The following is a 24,737-nucleotide window of genomic DNA, read 5'->3' on the forward strand; positions in this document are numbered from 1 at the left end:
GTTATTTATATTTAAAAGTAATTTTTTACGAAAAATTGAGTAAAATTGCATTTTCGTAGATGCTATAAAGTGAACGGTGAAGGTTTCATTCGCAGGGGACATAACTAGGAACGCGATTTTTAGATTGAATTATAATGGCGACCACCAGCTTTTTTTTTTTTTTTTTTTTTACTAGATACATAATAGCAGTTGTTCTACTCGATGAATTTTCGCAATTTTTGGATATATTACTATTTTCGGCATAACAATTAAGTACGTAATATTCTTTTTGCTTAAAACATCTTAACGTGAAGTCCACGTGAACAACGCACCGTTCCGACATTAAACAAAACTACCGTAAAAACAACAAACGGACTTCTACTTGTTGATGTTCTGCTCCAACAACAACATGGCAAAAAAAAAAAAAAAAAAAAATAGAAGGAAAGTTATACTGATGATGAAGTATATTTTCGAAATGTATTTATGAATTTCAATATAAATTTCAAACAAAATAAATGTCTGATTATTTTGTAATTATGCGTTGTTTTGGCTTCAAACGTATATAATACGTATTTTATTGTATTTAAGAAAATCAATTTGTCGACTCCGTCTTAATAAGCACAAAAATACCTGTAGTATAAAAGATATTAACAAGCAAATAAAAATAAAAAAGTAAAAATAATGGAAGCGGTAGTTAATAAACGATTAGTAATACATCCAAATCTTTTATTACGTAATAAAGCTACATATTGGCGATAAAACAAACCTCTCCCCGCACCTCAGGTGAAAAGATTATAAGTTCGATCAATAACACGAATATAATAAAACATTTTAAACGACCACTTATTCCAACATTATCGTTACACATTTATTGCATCGTGGGACGTTTCACGCGGGAAATATTGTTAAGAAATACGAGTAAAATTATAAATCGATGGCTAGAAATTAATTAATCAATTTTATTTTATTTATTTATTTTTTTAATTTATTGTAGAGAAACATTTTCGGTTTGCGAAACAAAATGGTTTATAGACCGCGCTTAGAAACGAATTACGTTTACCAACTGTGATTTCACTGTACTCCCTTTTCCTTTTACATAAAATACGGTTATTTTTATTTTTATTTTTTCACATTACAGTATTGATAAACATTCATTAATGCTGCATATCTACGTCTGACGCACGTCCATGACAGGAAGTCTTTTATAATAAGGATATGTACAAGGATCTGTAGAAATGGGAAGGCATGGAGACGAGAAATCTTATTCTAACATTTAAAGAACGGCTTTATTGGTTATCTTCGTTAGTAAAAATAAAGAAACGGGTTTCTGTATGGAAAAAAGGTTTAGTCGTAGAAAGAGTTTCGGTGTGGAGACGTAGATTAAATATTAGATAGGTCTGTTGAATAAGAAAAGTGTTCATGTGTGTGTGTTGAAGTTATGATACATAGCCATGATGAATTATTTGCCTCCCATAAGTTAGTGGTAGAAGTGTGTGTCACGAAAGGAGACAGAATTGTAGGACGAGAAAGAAAGTTCGTCTGTGTACCGCGTTGAGGTCCGCGTGTGTAGAGATAACCATGTTGGTTCGTTTGTATTCGCATCTTAGTCAAACCCCAAGCCCAAAGGCTGGGTGAGGTCTATTGAGTCCCTAGAGAAAAGCTGGGGGTGGACAGGTCTGCTCTACGTGGAGTTATTGTCAGTCCAAGATCTGTAAAGCAAGAGAGAGAGAGAGAGAGAGAGAGAGAGAGAGAGAGAGAGAGAGAGAGAGAGAGAGAGAGAGAGAGAACGTGAGTTGCCGGTTTAACGTTTTATAAACTCGGTCACATGACTGAGAGCTGGCTTCTGATTGGACAAGCCAAGAAGGAAGCACATTCAAAATCTCCAGCCGTGAGAATTCGCCCCTACTTGTGGTTGTTGCAATTTCGTCTGGTACAGATCGTCCCAAAAGTAAAGCCTCCTATTTTTGAAAACTCCAAAAGTAAAATGGAGAAGAGATAGAAAAAAAGGGATAATTTAAAACGAGCAACCTTTTCTGCCTCGAAATTTCTTTCTTTCTACATAGTCACCACCATTCTCAATGCGTTTTTGCCAACGATAAGCGATGCCTCAGTCATAAAAAGCCGTAGCATACTTTGTCACTCACATTTCTAGTGTCACTCTGAAATCGACGAACCCATCTTCTAACTGTGCTGACATCAACTGCATCGGCTTTGTAAACGTCCAACGGGCGCCTGTGAATACTGACCGGTACAAATTTTTTCTGCGTAGAGGAATTCATTAATGCCGCATCTCTGCTTCTGACACACGCCCATGACAGGAGTTGCCTTTTTGGTCTCACACTATGCATATCTATTTTTTGTCAATATCTGCAAAAGAGAGAGGAAACTTTCAGGTCATGAATGCATAAGTTGAGTCATCATAATGTAATTTGCAATCTCCTCTGATCCATTCGGTCAGAATAAAAACAACAAAAAAAAAAAAAAAAATAAGAGGCATTATTGTTGGAACGTCCCTAGTAGTTTTATTGAAGCATTGAGCGAAAGATAAAGGGAGAGGAATCATGGAATGCAATCAATAGAAATATTTCAGTGTTAAGGCAGAGGATAAAAGCGAAGTGATTTATTTATCCATTTGTTTTTTTGCATTTTTATTGCAAATCTTACATGTTTAGTAAAATAACCTCTGCACAGTGATGTGCCCGTGTTGCATTATATATTTCAAGGAGAAATCCTGTATTATTATTATTATTATTATTATTATTATTATTATTATTATTATTATTATTATTATTATTATTATTATTATTATTAATTTTATTGATTTTATTATTATTATTATTATTTTTATTAATTTTATTATTATTATTATTATTTTCATTAATTTTATTAATTTTATTATTATTATTATTTTTATTATTTTTATTAATTTTATTATTATTATTATTATTATTATTAATTTTATTAATTTTATTATTATTTTTATTATTATTATTATTATGATTATAAGTGTTATTATTTTTATTATTATTATTATTAATTTTATTAATTTTATTAATTTTATTATTATTATTATTATTATTATGATTATAAGTGTTATTATTTTTATTATTAATATTATTATTATTTTATTATAATTATTTTTTATTATTTTTTATTATTATTTTTATTATTATTATTATTATTTTTATTATTATTATTTTATTATTATTATTATTATTTTAATTATTATTATTTTTATTATTATTTTATTATTATTATTTTTATTATTTTTATTATTTTTTTTAATAATTATTACTATTTTTATTATTATTTTTATTATTATTATTATAATAATTATTATTTTTTATTATTATTATATTATTCTTTTTATTATTCTTTTCATTATTAATATTTTTATTATTATTATTAATATTTTTATTATTATTATTAATATTTTTATTATTATTTTTCTTCTTCTTCTTCTTTTTCTTCTTCTTCTTATTATTATTATCATTATTATTATTGACTCATAAGGGGCTTTCACACAGGTCATAAAGGATCTCTCCTTGAAAACAAACAGTGGTATTCCCTAGAAGCTGGGTGAACAACAAGTCTCCCCAGTTTTCCAGTACTCTCCACCTCTTGATATCATTTGCAAATGAATTTGCATTATCACAACAGCCGCTTTCCATTGATTTCTCGCTAGCAGCGGCCATTGGTTTCACTCAAATTCCAGTGGGGACCAATGGTTGCTGCTAGCAAGAAATCAATGGTAAGCGGCTGTTTAGAATTAATATATTTCGAAGTAAGACTTCATCTTCAGAATTCTGTACATTTTCTTTCTTTTTTTTTCTGCTTCGTTCTTATCATGGTGTTGAGTTGGAGAAGAAAGTCAGCTATTAAAAGAAAATCCGCACGCTGTTTCTCAACCGTGTTTGTTTTGAAATGCCGGACGAAAAAACAGAGACGCAGGGGGTTAATTTACAATTATACCGTTTCAGTTTTTATGATTCCATGTGATTGTTCCTTTGTGTTTTACATCTGTAGTCGTTTCTCTGTGTCCTGCTTGTGCCTGTAGCTCATGTGTATTAGTCTCCACATTCAAGGGTTTTCTCCCACATGCATCAACTGGTATTCTCAAATGGTCACCCATCTGATACTGATCAGGTTTATGGTGATACACCCACATAAAAAAAAAAAAGAAACGGGGGAAGGGGGCCGAAGGCAGAGGCGCAGGGGGGGGGTGTTAACTTACAATTATACAGTTTCAGTTTTTTAAATTTTTTTTTTTACACAGTGATCACCACTTATCAAGGCCCGGAAGCCACTCAGGGATAAGGGTTATTGCAAGTACATTACTTTAGTGTGGAGATTTGATGAAGTGTTTACATTTTTCATTATTCCATGTGATACTTCTTTGTATTTTATATCTGTAGCAGTTTTATATGTTCGGCTTGTGCCTGTAGTTCACATGTATTAGTCTCCACATTTAAGGGTTTTCCTTAATATTTCAGTTGTTTTCATTATTTTTATCCATTGTATCTTCTCAGTCATCCCCCTTATTCCAATCTCTCCCATTCTTTTTCCAAAGTTTTTTCGGTATTGTTCCAGCGCTCCTAAAATTAGTGGTGTTATCTTAACTTTCTTCATTGTCCGTATGCTTTTAAGTGTTCTCCATGTATTTGCTCCGCTTCTCTGTCTCCTTAATCTTCACTCTGTACTCTGCTGGAACGGCAAAATCTCCAATATGGCAGGCCTTTTCCTTCTTGTTAACTATTATGACATCTGGTCTTCTTGCTTGGATGGGTTTATTCGTTTATATATCCATGCCCCATAGGATGTTGTAACGTTTATTTTCAAGTTTTATTCCTGGTTTGTGTTGGGCGTTCAAGCTGCAATTGCATCATAATTTCTAGTGTACGGCCTTCCTCACTTGATCGTTTCTATTTTTATATTCTTTTTTGGGTTAGTTTGCTCCATTCCCTTATTATGTTTATTGTTTCGTCTCTTTGTCTACAGAGTATGCATTTGCTGTTTTCTTGTGTCTTTTCGATCCTTGCTTTGATGTGGTTGGTTCTAACTGCGCCATCTTGTGTGGATGTCATTAGGAATTCAGTTTCTCTGTTTAAGTTTCCTTTTTGTAGTCATGTCCACGTGTTTTCATTAGTTTCATCTTTTGTCATGCTTATGAATCGTCACATTTTCTCTTCCCATTTTTCTTTCCTCATCTTTTCTACCGTCTCTTCTTTTTCTGTCTTGTTCATTTTTTCAATGTCTCTTGGTGCAGTGATTATTTGATGTTCTGCATTATGTAGTTTTCTATTTTTTTGTGTTATTTACACAGTCTTTTATACAAACTAATCCCCTTCCTCCGTTTTTCCTTTTAACATAGAATTGGTCAGTATCACACTTTGGGTGTAGTGCATTGTGTATAGTCATGAGTTTCCTGGTCTTCTTGTCGAGATACCTCAGTTCTTCTTTTGTCCAACCTATAAACGGTCCAGAGTATCTTACTAGTGACACTGTCCATGTGTTTATTCCTTTAATTAAGTTTCTTGTTCTTTTTAGGTATTCCTTTTTAATTCTCTTTCATTTCTGTTGCTTTGATGGCGTCTGTTTCCAGAATTCCCAAGTATTTGTAGGTGTCACATTCACCTAGTGTCCTCATCTCTGTTTGGGTAGGTAGTATCATACCTTTCGTTGCTTCCAATTTTCCCCTTCTCATGATCAGTAATGCACACTTTTCCATACCGAATTTCATTTGGATATCTTGGCTGAAGATTATGGTTGTATATATTAGTGTCTTAGTTTCTTTTTGGTTTTTCCAAACAGATTCAGGTCATCCATGTACATTATGTGGTTCATTCTTTCATCTGCATTAATGAACTTGTATCTGGCTTGTTTTTTTCTTAGTATATTATTTAGAGGCATCACGATTATCATGAACAGTAAATTGCATTATCTATTAAATTGATAATGTTGCCTGGTATTTTGTACATTCTCAGACATTCTTATAGCCATGCTTGTGGGATGCTATTATATGCTTTCTTGTAATTGATCCTAAGATTCAAAAAGTGACCGTCTGATTTATATTTGTCTGTTAACCGAGCGCATACTTGAAACTCTTCTCTGATTACCACAATTACATAGAATCGAAAGGTGACGATCGAAATTAGCAAATACAGACTGGAGAGTTTGAATGAGAGATATTACGAGTAGAGTTGATCAAAACAAATGCACATGTAATAAAGACAACGACATGGCTATATTATTTTTTTTCTACTTGTTACCTTCTTCGGGATCTTTTGTCCTATGTTTAGTAGGTCATATGTTTCTCCTTTTCCTTTTTGGCATCTTTTCTATTCCTTGGTAACTAGTCGTCAATTTGCAAATTTTTTCTTTCAGTTGTGCTGTTAAGATTTTCCACATGGTTGGTAAGCATGTTATAGGTCTATAGTTGCTGGGAGTGGTCCCCTTTTCAGTGTCTTTTCATATCAGTGTAGTTTTATCTTTTATCATCCATTTTTGTACGTCTGCTTGGCGGGTACATCTTCTCAGGTTTTGAATTATTTTGTACATTCTCAGGCATTTTATTAGTCGTGCTTGGGCGATTTGTCATATGCCTTCTTGTATTCGATCCAGGCTATAGCTAAGTTCTTTTTATTTTCTACTTTTTACCTCCTTCAACATCTTTTGGTCTATGCACAATAGGTTATGTGACCCTTCTTTTCTGTTTTGGCATCCTTCCTGTTCCTCAGAGTGTAGTTCGTGATTATTAAGTGAATGATAAATTTGTTACTCTACTTGTGTTGTTAGTATTTTCCACATTGTAGGTAGGCATGTTATAGGTCTGTAGTTGTTGGAGATGGTCCCATTTTCTGCGTCTTAATGCATCAAAGTGGTTCTACTTTTGGTCATCTATTCTGGCACATTAGCCTTTCATGTAGTGTTGTAAATTTTTAAAACCAATATGCATATATTCCATTGTGACGTGGTGCTCTCCAGTTTGCCATGTTTTGTAGGGTTGTCTTGAGGGTTTTCTTGCTGATTTCATTCTCTGTTCCTTCTCCGATTTGCTGTGACTATTCTTTCATTTGTTTCAGCCATTCGACATTTCTATTATGATCTTGTTGGTCTTCCCATATTGTGCTCCAGTAGCGTTTTGTTTCTGTCAGGTTTGGTTGCTCTGTTCTTGTTTTTCCTCCGTTCACATTTTGGTAAAACTGGCCTTCATTGTTTTCAAAGAAATTTATAATTATTATTATTATTATTATTATTATTATTATTATTATTATTATTAGTAGTAGTAGTAGTTGTAGTAGTAGTAGTAGTAGTAGTGCAACAGTATATTGAATCTTGTGCCAGATTTAATGTTAGTTGGTGGTCACCCTGCATCACAGGATAAAAAAAGCTGAGAATCTTTTAAGATGCTTATTGATAAGCATTAGCACTAGTAGTAGTAGCAGTAGCAGTAGCAGTAGCAATACTAGAAGTAGTAGCAACAGTAGTAGCATTAGTAATATTAGAAGTAGTAGAAGTAGCAGTAGTAGTAGCAGCACAAATAGTAGTTGTAGCATTAGTAGTAGAAGTAACAGTAGTACTTGTAGTAGTAGTGGTAGTAGTCGTACCAGTAGTAGTAGAAGTGGTAATAGAAGTAGTAGTGATAGCAGCAGAAGCAGCAGCAGAAGCAGCAGCAGCAGCAGTAGTAGTAGTAGTAGTAAACTAGTCGTCCCTGCCTGGCATTGCCTGCAATGCATTGAAGTCACTTTTTTTTTTTAAATTTTCATTTATTCACACACATGGATAACTATAGATGGAGTGAGTTCAGAAAATTTCTGTCATTACTAACCAGCATAGCATTACCATTGTCGACCAAGAGAAGAGTCTGTCAGACATGTGTATGCAGATGTGCTAATGGTTATATCTCATAGGATTAGCGAATCTCTCGACAAAGGCTTCATTTCTAGGGCAACTGCTCTCGACATATCAAAGGCCTTCGATAAGGTTTGACATAAGGGCCTACTACACAAGATTTCAAGCTACGGTATAACTGGAAATGTTTTCTCTATCATTAAGTCATTTCTCTCAGATAGGCTCATAAGAGTAGTGGTTGATGGGCAGAAATCAGAGGCCCACAGTATTAATGCTGGTGTCCCTCAAGGGTCTATACTGGGCCCAACTCTCTTCCTGATCTACATCAATGATCTCCCAAAACACATACTAAAATCCTTCGTTGACATCTATGCTGATGACACGACCATCTATGGCAACACGTCAAAGGCTGTAAATGATGATGTTCTCTCTGATTCTCTCTCCTCTGATCTTGAGCGCGTGGTACAGTGGGGGAAGAGGTGGCTAGTTACCTTTAATGCATCTAAGACCAAGCTCCTATCTCTACATCATAAACGCACTGATCCCCATCTGGTATCAATTGAAACGGATGGCTCTCGTCTAGGGGAGGCCCCATGTTTTGATAAGCTTCTGAGTTTGACCTTTACTCCTGATCTTAAATGGAATACATACATCAAGTCTGTGGCCAAGGTCGCTGGGAAAATAGTGGGATCCTTCTACCACTCCAGAAGATATCTCACTAATGATGCAATTGTCTATCTATATAAAAGCCAAATACGTCCAAAGATGGAGTACTGCTGCAACATCTGGGCAGGAGCTACTAAAAACAGCCTATCCTGCCTTGACAGAGTACAAAATAGACTTCATGACTTGGTGGGGGATGCCCTTTTCTCTTCCCTGCAACCTCTTTCCCACAGAAGAGACGTAGCGAGCCTGTCTTTGTTCTATCGTTATTTCCATGGCAAGTGCTCGTCTGAGCTCCATTCTCTGGTCCCCCCTCGCCAATCTTTTTCAAAAAACACCCGACTAGCTGAAACCACCGTCAATAATTTTCCCCACTCCTTATCTGTGCCTAAATCAAAACATAGATTCCATGAACAAAGCTTCTTTCTTAGAACTGCACGCCTGTGGAACTCTATTCCGCTTGCCTGTTTCCCTCCCGACTTCAACCTGGATCTCTTCAAGTCCAACACAAACAAATTCCTGATGAACCGTCCCCCCCTAAGTAATGACATCTTATCAATTCTCTAATACTATTGCTACACTATCTCATTGATTACTGTACACACAATAACATTTATCCCCGAGTGGCCTTGATAAGTGGTGAACTCCATGAAAAAAAAAAAAATTGTATGAACGTGAAATCTATTCGATGAGGATTGAGGACATGCGTTGCATGGAAAGAAATGATAGAATTATTGTAATGTGAGTCTCAAAGACTGGCTTAGATCTGATGATCTTAGAGGGATATTCAATTTGGACAGTATAGGAAGATGTGTGCAGACCAGGAGACTTCGAATGTATGACCATGTTAAAAGAATAGATGAATGAAAGTTTTTGTGTTAGTAGATGTAGAACAGTTGAGATAGCAGGTCTAGTTTTAAAGGGGAGGCAAAGAAAAATATGGAAGGAAACGATAAGAAGGGATTCTTTTTTTAGAGAAAAACGGATAAATCTGGCTAGTATTTAGTTCTCGCCAACGGCAAAATCTGTGACCCCACCCCAGGGTTGGAAAATGTGATTGAGAAGTCAGCGCCCCTGAGGAGAAGCACTCTGACCCGCAAAACGTGGCGGGCAGTCCAGTCGATATTCTCTGGTAAGGGCCACTCAAGCAATTAGCAATAAACTAATGCCTTCAAAGAGAGAAGGCAAAGCCTGGGAGGGTGGACCTCATAGGACTGCACAGAAGCAGCATTACACCACAATCAACAGGGATCAGGTAATTACAGGAATGGTCTAATCTCTGTTGAACTTGGGGGTTGAAGCCGGCTAGGGATAGGTTGGTTTGGAAGTTAATTTCCAAAAGCCATTCAACATGTACCAGCATGTAAAACGGACATTAAACTGACGACGATGATGATGTTGATAATGATGATGATGATGACGACGAAGATACATGGTAGACAACTCCTATCTTAAATATGAGTTACCCCCTTTCTGATTTTTTTTTTTTTTTAAATTTTTAGGTGATTATTTAAGAATATTTCATATTACCAGTTGTCCGGGTCAGATTAAGTAATCTTTTACATAAATTGAAGCAAAGTATGTTATTATATCACAAATAACATGGTGCAACAATAACAAATGACAATTGGTTAGTTAGTAACAAAATTTGGGTAAACAGTTTAAATGCTACTTGGTCTGACTTTGACAGACCGACAAAATACATTATCTATTATATGATGATGATGATGATGATGATGATGATCTCAACAGTAAAATATCATAACTAGGGCTAAGACAACAGCATATTCTTTTCATTGTTTTGACTCTCGAGTGTGTATCTGTTGAAATCCTATATGCTTTTATATAGTAATGTGGTTTTTAGGTGATTAACTGTGTTGGATATATACTTGAGAGTGCAAACAATGAAAAGAATATGCTGTTGTCATAGCCCTAATCATAACACAGCCCAACACCAAAGTCAACTGCAAAGAAAAAAGAAAAAAAAAAAGAAGAAAAATGTTGGAGAAATAAAATGTTCCTATACATTATATGTAGAGAAAGAGAGAGAGAGTCAGCTATAATAGCTGTACATTATACATAAGGTTGAGCAAATAAATTATATCCTGCTTTTAGGAGACCGCAGGCTAACTAAAAACCTGTTTCATTATAACTACTTGCCAATTGAGACTGCAAATTATTCACGGAATGATTTGAGAGGACGGTTTCGGAGACAAGCTACATTTTTTTTTTTCTAGTATCAACCCAACATGAAATATTCAGACGTGCATTGCTTTAGATCTGTTGACGTACACGTTCTTGTGAGATCAGCAAAGTTAAGCAGCTTGGAGTATCGGATTGGATGACCATCCGGGAAGAACAGGTGATGTACATGTGAGGACTGTGAAAATATGTAAAAGAACACAACTCTAATTATTTACTCCTTAGGAGTTCTGAAACAGGTAATCATCAGCGATTGTTCACTGATAACAATCAGTGGTGTTCCCTGGAATCTGGGTGACAACAAGTCTCCCCAGATTCTGGTACTCTCCACCTCAAAAGAATTTGCTGCTAACCATTGATTTCTTGCTTATAATGACCACTGGTCTTCTCTGAGATCTGGTTAGTGCGCATTGGTCTTTCCATCTTTCTCAACACTTCACGACTATTTTGTTTAGTATTATTTGAGACTGATGCCTTTTTTTGGGGGGGGGGCGGAGAGGGGTAGCGTAGAAAATTTATGATTTCTTGCAGTAAAAAAATACAGCTTTCAACATACCTTCAGCAAGTGCTTCATTAAATCAACTAATCCACACGTGTGGACACAAGGGAACACTTTCTTCCAGGTAGAAGTTTTGTACTCAATCATATGGTGAAGCTCTTCAGATAAAATATGCAATTCTTGTTTTGTTGTTGTTCTCAAACAGGTCATCAACAGTGATTACTCACTGACTATAAGAAGTGGAGTCAGGGTAACAACAAGTCTGCCCAGATTTCCAGTACTCTCTACATCTTTGGATAACTTTTGTAACTGAATTTGCGTTATCACAACAATCGTTTATCATTGATTTCTCGCTGGCAACAACTCTTGGTCTTTTGAGATTTGTGCAACAATAAAACTTCTAAAGCTCTGCACACTTCAGTGCAGGTCTGGCTACTTTTCCTCCTCCTTGACCATTTATAATTATTTCATACTAGCCGAGGTGCCTGGTGTTACCCGAGTGTTTGGAGGCGTGTGCTGAGCAAAAAAAAAAAAAAAAAATGTGGTAGTAGGCAAACAGGCTCGAACCCGTACCGTAAAGGAGGAAAAGAATGTGAAAAAAAAAAAAAAAAAAAAAACGTGACGTCTTTGCTGTTGCGTCCATCACAAAACTGGAAGGAGCAAAGGTTTAAATTAAGGCTAGTCAATCGAAAAGCGGATTTATAGCCACCATTTGCCGTTTAGGTGGCACTAATCAAATTTAATCAAAATTACCCACTCCATAGAAAATAGACACCCCACAAACCGTTAAAATAAATTACCACACAGCAACAATACACCCTATTTAACCATAAAACATATACCCCTTAATCTCAATACTATGTTAAGGACCATATATATTCTTATATACCATACTATATATAATAAGCTTCTCCTTATTTATTTAGAATTCAATAAAGTTTCCCCCAACATTCTATAATTCCTCTTAATCTTTTTCATCCCTAATGAACCTTACACTAAACGCCGCATCTTCTCCATGCTACCTAGTACCTTTTCTACTCTTCTGATGAGAAGCATTAGGCTTCGAAATGCCCTTCTATCCCCCAAATTTTGCCTGTATTCCATTATTCAGTAAATGATCCATTCTATATCTACCAATATATAGTTTTGTGTCTTCATTTCATACTCTTGTTGTCCTATATATATATATATATATATATATATATATATATATATATATATATATATATATATATATATATATATATATATATATATATATATATATATATATATTTAACGGTTATATATATATATATATATATATATATATTTAACGGTTATATATATATATATATATATATATATATATATATATATATATATATATATATATATATATATACTAGCAAAAGTACCCGTCGTTGACTGGGTTCAAAGACAGACTACAGAAAATGGATTCTGATTTATGAAAGTATGATAGGGGTTGTAAAGAGATAGCTTCGAATTTGGGGGTATCAAAACCAAACCAAAATATGATGAAAGTAAAAATAAAATAGATAAACCCCATAATTTATTATACCATACCTGTTCAAACTGAAACACTTATCACAATATTCTGTGGATCTATATTAAAAAAACCTTGTTAAACTTTGTGACATATTCCGTTCTATGGAGGTCAGGTGCGAACGAACACCCCATAATTTTATTATACCATATTTCTTCAAACTGAAACATAATTATCAAAGTATACTTACGCAGATAGATATGAAAAGTCTTTATTAAAGTTTGTGCCTATTTCCATTCTATGGGGGTCAGGCACGAACGCAGACGCCACAATTTTATTATATCATCCCTATTTAAGTTAAAACATACTTATCAAAGTATTATTATGTACATCTATATCAAAAACACTTGTAAACGTTTTTTTTTTTAATTTTTAAATTTTTTATTTCCATACTTTGTGGACTAGGCGGGTATGCAGACCCCACAATTTTAATTTTTTTAAATTATATATATATATATATATATATATATATATATATATATATATATATATATATAATATTTTTGACTTTATGTTTCTTTCACTTCTTGTCCCATATCATTATGTCAGGTTTAATAATGAAATCAAAGGAGAATAAATAACGGTAATTTAGTTAATGTATACAACGTTTTGAATCATTTAACCAATTGAAATAGTTTCGTCGTCTTCACTTTCAGCAGAACTTTCTCATATTTCAGCACATAATTTCTATTTATCTTTTGTGAAATTTACTTCCAATCGTTTTTCGGAAATTTGTCATATCTCACAAGAAACATCTTGTTCGGTATAATTGGATAAAATATACGCGTCGCCCTCCTGATTTCGCCTGCTGCACGCATTACTTTGTATTTATTGATACATGGCCTGACCCACAAGAAAAATGGCGACAGACAGTAAAAGTTGGAAGTCATTCACGGAACATCTATCCTCAAGCATCAGACGAGAAAACGAACGATGATGATGATGATGATGATGATGATGATGATGTGCATTAATCTTTGAATTCAAGAGTTTTTTTGTTTTTTTAAAATTAAAAAAAAATGTTTTTGCAGTTTTCGTAACTATTATTCATTGTATCTTCTTTACGATTTCAATCTGTCCCATTCTTTTTTCGAAGTTTTTCAGGATTGTTTCCAGTGTTATTTTTCTTTATTTTCCATACCTTTTTAGCCTTTTGGCCAATTCCATGTACCTGCTTCACTTCTTCATCTCCTTGATAATCACCCTGTAGCCTGCAGGAACAGTGAAATCAAGGATCTGGCAGGTCTTTTCCTTCTTGTTAACTATTATGTATGCACACGTGCCATTGAATGGTACCGATAGATACTGATTTATTGTATCTTGTGGATCGTTGCTTTGATGTAATTGGTTCTAATTGCGTTATCTTGTGCTGCTGTTATTAGGGATTCAGTTTCTCTGTTTAGGTTTCCTTTTTGCAGCCATGTCCAAGTGTTTTTGTTAGTCTCATCTTTTGTCATCCTTATGAATCATCCGTGTAACTGTTTCAAAGCCTCATGACGGAGTTCATCGAATTTTTATCTGTTTGTCAACTGTTTCATGAGGCCTTGAAAAATTTTATAAAGAAGGTGGCAAGCTGGTCTAATGAGTATCGTTCTTGACTCACTGTCTTTAGGTTTTGGTTTCGATCTCAGATTGATTTTTTTTTTGTTACTTACAAGAAGTGAACTATTTAGAAAAAAAAACGCCATAATACTCGCATACCCATGTCTCAGTGTCTTTCTTTTTTTTTTTTTTACTTCATTTAATGCTACGTTTATTACCGGGCAACGCTGGGTACATCTTCTACTTTGGAAATAAAATGTTGATTAATATCTATAAGGGAGAGTTTTCTGTGTGTATGAGTGTGTGCCTGCCCAGTTAGAGAGGAATGGGCTGGATGAGAGAAAAAGATAGGTTTGGTGAGTGGGAGAGGTAATCGTTGATTGAGGTGATCAAAGTGATCAAAGTGATCGTTGCTTTGAATTCCCAATTATCTCCTCATCTTGTCCTTACGTTATGAGAAATGTATTTTTCTTCCGGTTACCTTTCTTTTGGATGTACTGTGAGAACTCAGTTAATTTTATAGACACTGTTATTTCGTCTAACCAGAATTCTTCACTTATGATTAAAGAGAGTAAAGGGTGTTCAAAACAAATTTGGCAATATTTTAAAATGAAAGAAAAAAAGTCATATCTTAGCCAATAATTGATTTAATCTCCAAATTCAAAGACCTTAGAGGACCTTTTGCTGAATATAGCTCACTTGAAGGAAATGTCTCGAACTTCAAACATGGTCTCTGGACCATACACCCTTAACGGTATCCTTCAAGAGGCACCTGAGCATAATTTTGACCCTGGCAATCAACCTGTTCTTGTTGTTACAGGCCGTATGGTTGATGTTTTTCTCGACTATGGCCTACATATAATAATAGTCCATGAAAGTTTTAGTTAGAAGAGCTTGGTAGGGAGGGGGCAGATGTTGGGACTGATGTTGGGAATTCTCACACAGATACTTTTGTTTTTTCTGGGGATAGAACATGGATCTGAGTGATGCTGATAAATGTATGTTTAGTGGGAGAGCATAATATTTATTTCCTGGGAGGAGGGGGACAAACATAAACAGAGGCTGAAGACAGTCCGGTAAAGGAGACCCATTATAGATTCCTTTTGTTAGGATTTGAAATTGACGGCACCAATGTTGTTCTGATTTTCTGTAAAACATATGTACATTAATTATGTTCACGGGGGGGGGGGAATATGTTTATTCAATTATACTTCACCCTTTATTCATACCAACCCTTTTATTTATGAAGCTCAATGTATGTTGAATATAATTACAGGGCATGTACAAATAAATGACACAATGTCTATATTTCAAATTCCAAGATATTTGTTCATCTTACCGTTTATTTCTTTCAGTAAGAATTGAACATTTTATCAAGCTGAGAAAAATAATTGGTAAGATGAAGAACATCTTGAAATTTGGAAAATAGACATTTTTGTCATATATATATATATATATATATATATATATATATACATATATATATATATATATATATATATATATATATCCAAGTTTTTTTTTCTAGAGTGGGGAAAGTCGATTGTCTGCCCCTTGCTGAACTTATATTCCAAACATTCCCAATAGGTCGCTAGCAGTGTATCATTCAACAACAAGATGGCGTGAAGTTTTTCATCGATAAAATGTCTCATAATATTTGATTTTCTTAAATAAAAAACCTACTTGATCGATTTATGTGAATTTTGGAATATGACATTTTCATGCAGTGACAAGTACGTACATTATAAAGATTTTTTTCAGATTTTTATTGTAAAAAAGATTTGTTGTGGCCCGTTTATAGATTTGAACAATAATAATAATAATAATAATAATAATAATAATAATAATTCTTCTTCTTCTTCTTCTTCTTCTTCTTCTTCTTCTTCTTCTTCTTCTTCTTATTCTTCTTCTTATTATTATTTCGTTTATCAACTTCTCCCTGAAAAGCGATAGGATTCATTTTCAGAGGATTTCCATCAATCCCGGCTCCAAAAAGATCAAGGCTTTTTCTAAGGATGTTGGTGGTATCTACAATAGCAGAGGTCTAATGGATGTCTAAAACATCGGGGATTCATAGTTTTTTCAATTGTCGTTCTAGACGACTTGATACTACTCCTAGCGTACCAACTACGACTAGGATTGTTTGTGTTTTAACCCCGTGTATACGCCTTATCTCCAAGGCCAATGGAGCATAATTGCTCCATTTCTCGTTCTCTTTCTCGCTCAAGTTTCTGTCCCAAGGCACTGAGAAGTCTACAATTTGCCAGATTTTTGAGATCTTGTCAATGACGACCAGATCCGGACGATTATTTTCCAATTGCTTGGTCGTTATGACACTTTTGTCCCACCATACCTCTACCTTGCCATCCTCACTTGTTCTCACTTCATCAGGCACCTCCTCAAACCATTTTTCAGCATGCTTTATCCCAACCTTTTTACAGACCTCCCAATATATCCAGAGTCCCATGCGATTGTGTTTTTTGCAGTACTCTCTCTGGGCCAATCCGCTGCACCCTGCTGCAAGGTACGCATTTGACTCTGAGGCCTTACCACAAATACATCATTCTGCAGTAACTTACTCTCCTACAAGTACTTTTTTAGAACAGTCGTGTTTCTAATGCCTGCTCTTGTGCTGCACAAACAAAAGCTTCAGTACTCTTAGCCAGATACCCAGCTCTAAGCCATTGCCACGATCTTTCATCAGCCACTTCTGCTATATCTTGGAAGAACTTTCCATGCATTTTCTTCATAGTCAGTTCCTCTGCCCTTTCTCTATCCATACGTTTCACATAATCAGCCTTGGTCTCACATACCTCCACTTCATTGGCCACAACCTTAAGCATCCACTTCTCACTTCTAACCACATGCTCCTTCAACGACATCTTCTCAGTTCTAACACAATCTATTCCATTCGAATGAACCTTTACTCCCCTTTTCATCACCAGCACCGCACATTTACTAATCCAAGCTCCATCCCAATGTCTTATGAGTATGTCCCCACAAGTTCTACCAGTCTCCCCATTTACTTTTCATTTCTACCGAATATTTTCAAATCATCCATAAACAGTAGATGGTTGAGGCGTCTGCCACCAGATCCAAAGTTATACCTCAGTTTTTCTCTCTTCAAGAAGATGCTCAGTTGCATCATTATCATTATAAAAAGAAGTGGAGATAATGAATCCCCTTGGAATATTCCACGTTTAATGCCAACCTGCCCCAACGCCTCTCTGTTGTCAGCACCGTTTTCCATTGAGCCATACTTCTCCAAAAGTCCTATCACATTCCTAGCAACCTTCATCATCGATACTGTTTCATGTATCCATGAATGAGGAACCATGTCGTAAGCCTTTCTGTAATCGATCCATGCTACACTCAAATTCATCTTCTTCCTCTTTGCATCCAGCATTACTGCCTTATCAATCAGTAGTTGCTCCTTGGTGCCACTCGAACCTTTCCGGCATCCTTTCTGTTCATCAGGAAGAACACCATTACTCACAAGATGTCCATAAACTTTTTCTGCAAAAATTCCGGTTAACAACTTCCACATTAGTGGTAAACATGTAATTGGTTTGTAATTGCTGGCAGCTGTTCCCTTTGCAGGATCCTTTCAAATCAGTGCCGTCCTTATAATGATAATAATAATAATAATAATAATAATAATAATAATAATAATAATAATAATAATAATAATAATGATGATGATGATGATGATGATAGCCCAAACCGGACATGTGCAGAAAATGCTACAGATGTAAAACACAAAGTAGCATTACACGGAAGCACGAAAACTAGAACATTTTTTAAAAATTTTTGTGATGAAGATCAAGGAGGATGGAAAGACCGAGAAGAGAAAGCACTAGCCAGACCTCCGCTGGACGAGTGAAAAGAGGACTGGGACTTTGGGGAGGCTTGTTGCCATCCAAATTCCAGTGGGGACCAGTGGTCGCCGCCAACAAGAAATTAATGGTAAGCAGCTGCTATGATAATGCAACTCCATCTGCAAAGGTTATCGAAAGAGGTGGAGAATACTGGAAATCTAGGGAGACTTGTTGTCACTCAGACTCCAGAAAACACTATAAGTTGTTCTCAAAGAGAAATCTTTGATGATGGCCTGTGTGACTACTCCTAGTGAGTAAATAATAATAATAATAATAATAATAATAATAATAATAATAATAATAATAATAATAATAATAAAAATAATAATAATAATAATAGTAATAATAATAATAATAATAATAAAAATAATAATAATAATAATAATAAAAATAATAATAATAATAATAATAAAAATAATAATAATAATAATAATAATAATTAAAAAAAAATAATAATAAAAATAATAATAACAATAACAATAATAATAACAATAATAATAATAATAATAATAATAATAATAATTATAATAATAATAATAATAATAATAAAAATAATAACAACAACAACAACAACAACAACAACAACAACAATAATAATAATAATAATAATAATAATAATAATAATAATAATAACTAGTGGGACCTGTGGAAATTCCACGGCGGCATTTTTTCATATGTAATATACAGTTGCTGGGCATTCTGTGGGCGTTCTGTTCAGCATAAAGGAAGGCACAATCATATCATTCTAGCCCTTTTATTAAAACTGTATCGCCCACCCCCCTTACTAAAATAATAACTTTGATATATTTCGTGGGCTGATTATTTCATTACTAACACACCGGTCAATTAACTCACATTTGATCATTTTTCCTAATTATTTAATATGCTACTATGTTCGAAAATAATTTATGATAATTGTAACCCACATTATCGCCTCTCCCCTTACTAAAATAAAAAAAAAAATTGATATATTGTATGGGCTGATTATTTCATAAAAAACACAACTATTAATTAACACCCATTTCATCATTTTTTATAATTCTTGGATATGTTACTAATTTCGACAATAATTTTTCATCATTTAAACTTACCATATCGCACACCTTACTAAAATAATAACGTTGATATATTGTCTAGGCAGATTATTTCATTGCAAACACACCAATCAATTAACTCACATTTCATTATTTTTCATAATTCTTGGATATGTTACTAATTTCGACAACCACTTTTATAAGTTAAACACACCTTATAGCTTCCACCCTTACTAAAATAATAACTTTAATATATTGCCTGGGCTGATTATTTCATTACAACACACCAATCAATTAACTCAAATTTAATCATTTTTCTTAATTCTTGGATATGTTCCTAATTTTGACAATAATTTTTTATAAGTTTTACACACCTTACAGCCTCCCCCTTACTAAAATAATAACTTTGATAGATTGTCTGGGCTGATTATTTCATTACAAACACACCAATCAAGTAACTCACATTTCATCATTGTTCATAATTCTTGGATATGTTACTAATTTCGACAATTATTTTTTGTAATTAAAACCCCACATTATGCCCCCCCCCTCCTACGAATAGAATAACTTTGATATATTGTCTGGTCTGATTGTTTCATTGCAAACACACCAATCAAGTAACTCACATTTCATCATTTTTCATAATTGTTAGATATGTTACTAATTTCGACAATAATTTTCATAATTTTAACCCACTATGTCGCCCCCCTTACTTAAATAATAACTTTGATCTATTGCCTGTGCTGATTATTTCATTACAAACACATCAATCAATTCCGGGTATTCTCATAGTGTATATGTTCCACCTATCTTATCTAATCCCAGGTGACGTCGCATATTCTGATAGTATATATCTTTCACCTATCTCATTTGATACCGGGCGACACTGGGTATTCTGCTACTATATGTTTTCCACCTATCTCATTCAATACTGGGCGACGCGTTCTGCTAGTATATATTTGCACTTATCTCATTCAATCCCGGGACTGACTTCATGTCCGCCACCCCACTATTAAAAATATACATGAAATGAAGTACTGTTTAAATCGTAAACTTTTTTAGCCATTTCTGGGACTTTATATCCCCACCTCACTGCTAAAAATATACATGAAATAATGTAATGTCTAAATAGTAAACTGTCTCAGCCCTTTCCAGGACTGACTTCATATACCCCACCCCACTGTTATAAATATGCATTAAATAATAATAATTGTACATATTTTTTTTGATTGATAAAAAAGCAACAACAAGATCAACAAAACAGAATTGCATATTCTCTCCGGAGAGCTTCGCCACATGATTGTATACAAAACTTCTATCTGGAAGAGGCAGGGTTGCTCCCTTGTGTCAACACGTGTAGATTAACTTATTTTGCTGAAATAATGTAATAAATATTCGTTTAATAGTAATAAAAAACAAACACTGATTTAATGTTCTAATTATCCAAATTATGCAAATAGCAGAAATACATATACATATGGGAAACTGTTTCATAGTTTTTGATTAATAGACAGAGTATTGATCTTTGTTTGATTGTTTGTTTGTTTGTTTATGTATGTGTGTCTATGTATGTGTGTATGTGTGTATGTGTGCATGCATTTTTGTGGGTGGGTGGTGAGGGCATGAATATTTATAGTTGGAAATAAGAACAATTTTGTGATGAATGAAGAGAACATTTAAAATATCATTTTACGTGTTTGCATTCACAATAGTGTTCTCTTTCTCTCTCCCTCTCTCTCTCTCTCTCTTACGCAATCTCTCTGATTTGAAACTAGTATATGTACCTGATCTCTGTAATATATATATATATATATATATATATATATATATATATATATATATATATATATATATACTAGCATGGGTGCCTGGCGTTGCCCGGGTATTTGGAGGTGTATGTTGAGTAAAAAAAAGAAAAAAAGCGGTCATTTTTTTAAAAACTTTGACCCCTATTATGACCCCTTAAAATTTATTGTTTTGGGCTCAAATCAAGTTATTTAGATCAATATCCAAGGAGCCTATATCTAAAATTTCAAGTGTGTAGACCCAAAATTGTCGGAGGAGTTTGGTAGAGTTCTCAAAGGTCAAATCGTTGAACTTTGACCCCTTAATCGCCAAATTTCTGGCCAAAAACCGATCACATCGATTTTCCCAAATCTCAGTACCCCGTATATCAAATTTCGAGCCTGTAGACTAAAAATTGACTGAGTTATTGCGTAGGGAAATGTACACACACACACACAGACATATACTTTCACTTATATATATATATATATATATATATATATATATATATATATATATATATATATATATATATATATATCCTAGCATGGGTACCTGGCGTTACCTGGGTTGACATGAAATTCAGTTTGAAACACGCCTGCTATACTAATCATTTTCATCATACCCCAACAACAATTTCAAAAATAAAAGACCGGATAAAAATGTAAACGTAATCGCCTCCAAAAAGAAGTATCTGATACTTCTCCACCAGATATTTCGGCAGAAGGGATCACTGTCCTAAGAAAACTCACGATTTTATGAACCTTAAAAAAATAACGTTTATAAACATTAATGCGTGCGTTTATTTTTTATTTTGGTAAATATGTAGCTTAGCGGCGTAAATTATTTGCCAGATAAAAAATATAAAAACTATTTATTTTTATATAAAACACATTGTTAAACCCAAAGGCTAAAATAAAACCAGAAATTTTGTTTCATTTTTATTATTTTTTAATCATTTATATTTATTATTTGAGGCCGCTATATTGCTTTTTAAAATTTGGTCTTTCTAAGGTTTGGCAGATTGGCTTTTTAAGCTCTTTCATGAAAATCACCCCTTCTCAGGTACATGCTATTATAAAAAACCTAGACACCTCAAAAGCATGTGGACCAGATCTCATCCCGGCTGTGCTATTAAAAAAATGCTCTGCCGAGGTTGCTCCAGTTCTGTCGAAACTTTACAATAAATGCCTTAACGAATCTTGTTTTCCCGACTGCTGGAAAACCGCCTCTGTGGTACCAGTCTTCAAGAATTCTGGTGAAAGAACTGACCCACTAAATTATCGCCCCATTAGCCTCCTCCCGCTTTTCGCCAAAATATTTGAGTCCTTAGTTAATCAAGCCCTAGTCCAGCACCTAACAGCTGCCAAACTCCTGACTGACAAACAATATGGATTTAGGCAAGCCCGTTCAACAGCAGATATCTTAACTGTAGTTTCTGAACGTATATACCGTTCATTGGATAAAACAGGGGAGGGTAGAGCGGTGGCTCTTGATATATCTAAGGCTTTTGACAGGGTATGGCACGATGGTCTTCTAAGGAAAATTAGATCATATGGAATCACTGGAAGAATTCATAATGTAATTAAATCCTTAAGTAATAGAAAAATCAAAGTTGTCCTCGACGGACGTACATCCAAACAATATGACATAAATGCGAGAGTACCTCAGGGGTCTATTCTTGGACCTCTATTATTCCTGATATTCATAAACGACCTCCCTGATAAAATTGTTTCGGAGATGGGTATATTTGCCGATGACACCACTCTCTATAACAGATATGAGGGGAAAACAAATGAACACATATCCAAGGAAATGGCAGAAACACTAGAGGATGACCTCCAATCCATAGTGGAATGGGGACAAAAAATTGGTCACATTCAATGCTGCTAAGACTAAGCTTGTTTCCTTCAATAACTACAAGAAACCTTCTCTACCACCAATAGCAATGGCCAAAAACACATTGCCTGAAAGTACTTCTTTTAAACTCCTCGGCCTAACGTTTACAGGGAATATGAACTGGAATAGATACATTGAGAGCATTGCCAAGGCTGCTGCAAGGAAGGTTGGCTCCCTCTACCGTGCTAGAAAACTACTTACGCCTGACAGTATCCTATACCTCTATAAGGCAACCATTCGCCCATGTATGGAGTACTGTTGTCACATCTGGGCTGGTACATCTGAGATGTTGCATCCCTCTGCCTGTTCTACAAATACTGTAATGGTGAATGCTCTGACGAACTGCAAACACTTGTACCTCCCCGACGTAACTACCCCCGACAAACCCGACAAGCTACTAGGTCTCATCCCTTTACAGTAGAGATCCCTAGGTGCAAGAAAGCCTTTTACTCCAATAGTTTCTTCCCCAGAACTGCGGGTCTTTGGAACTCCCTTCCGGGATTCTGCTTTCCCAACTGCAATGATATGCAGAAGTTCAAGTGTAATGTTAACAAATATCTTTCTACTCTTCTCCCTTCATAATGACCCCGCTAATTAAGTCTCTAATAGTAGCCCCCTGCTTCAAAGTGGCACTGTGCCTTGTTTGGGGTGAAAATTGAATAAAAAAAAAAAAATAAAAAAAACTATGGTTTTGGCCGCCACATTTTTTTTTGTCATGAAAGAGCGTAAAAAGGACAAATTTGGCCTTAAAAAGCCAATCTCTCAAACTTTTAAAAGGCCATACTTTAAACGTGTAAGGCGTGCACATTTAGTCTAATAAAAAATGATAAAAAATAAAAATGAATTTTTTTTGTTTTATTTCAAACTTTGGGCCTAATAATATTTTATATAAAAATAAATAGTTTTTATAATTTTGTTGTTTGTCAAATAATTTACGCTGATAAACTACACATTTACCTTTATTTTTTGTAAGGGCACTTTTTTACTGGCTTTTTTTTTGTAAATAAAGGAAATTTTCGATTTGCGTTTTTTTGGGGGCGATCTTTTCGATTTGCTTTTTATTTGTCGTTTTATGTTTCTAATGTAACCCCCCCCCCCGAAAAAATTGAATTTGTCATATTTTGGGGTTTGTTTTTTTCATTAAATTGTTAAGTGAAAGTAGAGAATGGTCTCATAAAAAAAATAATTAAATTTATCGTTATTTTATGCTTCCAATGTAATTACCGCCCCCATCAGAAAAAACAAATTGCATTTGTCAGATTTTGTCCTCCCCGTCAATCGCCAAACTTGAAAAAATACTAGAGGTGACATGTCTCGTTGAATGCTTGGTGGCCAGAAAGTGGGTGCTTGTTTTACGTTAAATTTATATAGAAAAGTGATTACCCTCTCTAACATGTTATTTTATTTTATTTGTTTATTTTTCAAAATTTCTTCTCTCATAATATTTATGAAAGCCGTTTAAATGTATTAGGCTGAAAAAAAAAGTAGATCTCCATGGGTCACGTCGTATAAAGTTACCTTTTTAATTAGAAAATTAAGTTTGTAATCGATAAAATTAACGCGGAAAAAGAAAAAAAAATGTAAATTGTGGAATTTAGAGGGGGGGCAGTAGATGTTAAGTTTTTTTTAGGTATTAAACGACGCTCCGTTTAAGGAATAAAATAAAACAAACAAATGGAATCTTTTCAGTTTTTTTCGTGTTTTTTTTTATATTAAAAAAAAAAGCAATAAAAGTCAAGCATTTTTCTATCTACACGGAATTATTTTTTTGAAATTACCAAATGATATTTGGCAAACGTTTGTGTTTTTTATGGATAGCATCTAGGGGCAAATAACTTAAAAAAAAACGTTTTAAAAAG

At 34.2% G+C, this 24,737-nt stretch overlaps 1 protein-coding gene and 1 long non-coding RNA gene across 4 annotated transcripts in view; one reads left to right on the forward strand and one right to left on the reverse strand.

Moving 5' to 3' along the window:
- The window catches only part of LOC145268346 (uncharacterized), a 306,384-nt gene that overhangs the window by 76,202 nt on the left and 205,445 nt on the right, over positions 1–24,737 (forward strand). The window lies entirely within an intron of this gene.
- Positions 691–24,737, reverse strand: part of LOC145268347 (uncharacterized) — a 107,876-nt gene continuing 83,829 nt past the window's right edge. The window contains exon 2 of the long non-coding RNA XR_013864880.1: positions 691–2,346. This is a non-coding gene — a long non-coding RNA (uncharacterized LOC145268347). The remainder of the gene's footprint in view (positions 2,347–24,737) is intronic.

The sequence above is a fragment of the Euprymna scolopes genome, chromosome 43 (genome assembly GCF_053919585.1).
Source record: "Euprymna scolopes isolate OS-2025 chromosome 43, ASM5391958v1, whole genome shotgun sequence".
NCBI classification, from domain to species: Eukaryota; Metazoa; Mollusca; class Cephalopoda; order Sepiida; family Sepiolidae; genus Euprymna; species Euprymna scolopes.